The sequence below is a fragment of the Petaurus breviceps genome, unplaced genomic scaffold (assembly GCF_028583685.1).
Source record: "Petaurus breviceps papuanus isolate PSGF00001 unplaced genomic scaffold, PetGlider_PUasm1.0 90895, whole genome shotgun sequence".
NCBI lineage: Eukaryota > Metazoa > Chordata > Mammalia > Diprotodontia > Petauridae > Petaurus > Petaurus breviceps.
Window position 1 is genome coordinate 26,578,348 of NW_027187372.1, and position 3,555 is coordinate 26,581,902.

At 45.5% G+C, this 3,555-nt stretch overlaps 1 long non-coding RNA gene across 2 annotated transcripts in view; it reads right to left on the reverse strand.

Annotated features, from left to right (window-relative positions):
* Positions 1–1,198: 1,198 nt before the first annotated feature.
* LOC138150925 (uncharacterized) overlaps positions 1,199–3,555 on the reverse strand; it is a 2,887-nt gene continuing 530 nt past the window's right edge. Inside the window, exons 1-2 of one of the 2 annotated variants that reach the window (XR_011165691.1) lie at positions 3,340–3,549; positions 1,199–1,605 (exon numbers count right to left, since the gene is read on the reverse strand). This is a non-coding gene — a long non-coding RNA (uncharacterized lncRNA). Of the gene's footprint in view, positions 1,606–3,339; positions 3,550–3,555 lie in introns of those variants that run through there. The other variant, XR_011165690.1, reaches the window with a different exon arrangement.

Below are 3,555 nucleotides of genomic sequence, written 5' to 3' on the forward strand. Positions count from 1 at the left end.
GAAGGAAGGAAGGAAGGAAGGAAGGAAGGAAGGAAGGAAGGAAGGAACGAAGGAAGGAAGGAAGGAACGAAGGAAGGAAGGAACGAAGGAAGGAAGGAAGGCTAAACCCTCATAATAAATATGCATAGTCTAGCAAAACAAATTTCCTATTGGCTATGTCCAAAAATGTAAGTCTCGTTCTGCATTCTAAATCCATCACCTTTCTATTATGTGGTAGGTGGTGTATTTCATCTCTGTTCCTCTGGAATGGTGGGTTGTCATTGCATTAATCAGAGTTCTAAAGTCTTTCAAAGTTGTTTTTCTTTATAATGTTGTTGCATTGTGTAAATTGATCCCCTGGTTCTGCTCACTTTGCTCTGAATCACTCCATAGAGATCCTCCCAGTTTCCTCTGAAACGGTCCATTTTGTCATTTCATATATCATGATGGTCTTCCATTACATTCATATGTCCAATTTTGTTCAGTAACTCCCCTAAAAGGCAGCACTTTCAGTTTCCAGTTTACTATGAAAAAGGCTGCCATATTGTTTTCGTCCCTCTGGGCCTTTTCCCTTTTCTTTCTTTGATCTCAATGAAGCCTCGGAATCCTACCCCAAGTTCTTACCTATCTTGCTCTGCCCCTTCAGCCTTGGTCCAGGGAATGCCAAATAATACCACCATGCACCCTTTCACTGTCTTGGCTTAGATGTGGGTAAACCCTCTTTTCCCTTAATTTGAACAAGATGAACTTCAGTGGGAAATTAAATGAAAAACAAAAGATGTTGAAATAGTAGAAACATGAGTGGAATGGCATTGCCATAACCTGAGTCTCCTTGGCCAGTCTGGCACAGCTTGCAGGGCACCTAGCCACCCTTTCTTTTCCCTGTCCCCACCCTATCTGAGTTGGATACTTGAGGAACTTTTAGACTCCTAAGCCCAGAGGAGACTCAGGTTGGCCCCAGTGCCAATATTCTGCCAGGATTCTCACGTCTTTCCTGTAATTGCTTTTGAGTTTTCTCTCTGTCTGTGTCCTCCCCTTGGAAGAAGGCATTTCCTGGTTGTACTTCAGGTCATCCTGCATTGATCTTGAAATAATTTCCTTCAGTATTTGTAGAATCTATATTGGATTACATGCCATGGGGGAGGGGAAGGGAGAAGGAGAGAGGGGGAGAAAATTTGGAACTCAAAATCTTGTGGATCTGAATGTTGCAAACTAAAAGTAAATTTAAAAGAATTTTTAATTAGTGTACAAAAAAAAGGAATAAGTTCCTTCACCCATCCCGGAAGTCCCCCTCAGTCCCCAAAAGGTCTATGAGCAGACATATTCCTCTTTGTCCCAGTTAGTTTGCATGAAATATATCCCATAACTGGTGATTAAGCTCTACTCTACTCCTTTGGTTAATGGTAGCTCCTTTATCCAGGCTCTGGGTTAGGATCTGGACCCTCTGAGGACCAGGGGACCTCAAAAGCAGAAACCCTTATGGGAGAGGATTTGAAATGCAGGTCAGGTCTGTAGCCATAGTGGGACAGATGGGGCTCTGCTCCAGGTATCTGGGGAGCAGAATGGCGTTGAGATTCATAGGTAGCATCCAATCTTCGAGCTTCCTCTGGGAACAAGTTGGGGCACCTGGGTATAGTTGGAAAAAGGTGGAGCAGAATATGGGGTTACCCTCCAATAACCACAGAAATAACAACAGTATATTAATTATATTATATTAATAATGCCTTCTCTATGCCAAGCACTGAGCTAATACTTCATAAATTTTATCTCATTTTATTTTCATAACACCCTGAGAGGTCAACACTATTATTGTTCCCATTTTACAGTTGGAGAAACTGAGGCAAACTGCTATTAAGGGAATTGCCCAAGGTCACATAGTTAGTAAGCGTCTCTGAGGCTGGATTTGATCTCAAGCATTCCTGATGCTAGTCTCAGTGATCTATCTACCAAGAAACAGACTGGAGGCTTCAATTGACTGTCACCTTGAAAAGTAGCACTGGACAGGGAAAGCTCTGACTCAGGAATCAGAAAAATTGGGTTCCAGTCAGGCTTCTGAGGCCTGCTTCCTGCATGACCCCGACTAAGTCACCAAACTTCCCTGATACTGTGGTTGTTGCTCAGTCATTCTGTCATGTCCAGTTCTTTGTGACCCCATGGGCCCTACTCTCTGCGGGGTTTTCTTGGCAAAGATACTGGAGTGGTTTGCCATTTCCTTCTCGGGTGGGTTAAGGCAAATAAAGGTGAAGAGACTTATCCAGGGTCACACAGTGTCTTGGGCAAGATTTGAACTCAAGTCTTCCTGACTCAAGATGCAATTCTCTAGCTGCTGAGACACCCAGCTGCCCCCAACCTGTGTTTACTCATCTGTAAAAATGAGGTCCCGAGGCCCATTTCAGCTCTAGATACATAAGCTTATACTCTTGTGATTCTGGCCCTGTGTCCTTGGGCTGGATAAAAGAAGTAGGATTAGAAGACTTTCATAGGAGAGAGAACCCAGACTAAGCAGAAGGAGGAATCCTATGGCTCCAGGGAGAGGGTAGAGAAGCAGAGTTGCCTTGAGCTATAGCCCCGTAGGGTCCAGAGCTCCTACAGCTGGGCCTCCTCCAAAGCTGGGGAGATAGACAGGAACTCTGCCTATGGGCATGGCTGGGGGAAGGACTGAGTGGGTCCCTTCTGCCACCCCTCCCCATCTTCACACACACACACACACACACACACAAGAGTGGGGGCCAGATCAGGGGTGTACCTGTTTATCAGGTAGCTGATCCCATTGCCTTCTGTTATCAAAGGAAGGATCCAGTCCTTTGCCACCCCCTGCTCAAGGCCAGGTCTCACCCACCATCTGTGTTAAAAGGCGGCCAGGTGGCGTAGTGAGTAAGAGCGCCGGCCCTGGCGTCAGGAGACCCAGGATCGGTTCTGGCCTCAGATACTTGGCACTCACACAAAAATAACTGGCTGTGTAACCTTGAACAAGTTACTTAACCCCGATCGCTTTAAAAAAAAAATGGAGGGACGGGTTTGGGGGCTTGTGGCCTCTTTGGGACAGGGATAATGATGGTGGAGGGTAGATACGGTTTGCTAGCCCTGTCCTTCCTCTCCATCAGACCCACTTGCTATCCCACTGACTCCAAACTGACCAGACTGACCTCCCTTGGCCTAACTAGTATCCAGTTAGCAAGAACAATTAGTTTAAATAGGAAGTTGTCTCTCTATAGTTCCTTCCTTTTAATGACCAACCTCCTAGACAAAGCTGATAATGCTTCTTGCCTCTACTTCCTCTCCACCCACTCCCTTCTCTCTCTCCAAGGTTACCAAGAATCTCTTAATTGCTAAATCCAATAGCCTTTTCTCAGAACTCACCTTTCTGAACCTCTCTTGGCATTATTGGCCACTCCCTCCGCTTGAATACTCTCTCCTCCCTCAGGTTTCAGGAGACTGCTTTCTCCTGGTTTTCTTACCTGTCTGACTCCTTGACTCGATCATTTCAGTGTCCCACTCATAACTATAACTATAGGTTCTGTCCTGGGTCCTCTTCTCTCACTATACTCTCTCTCTCTCTCTCTCTCTCTCTCTCTC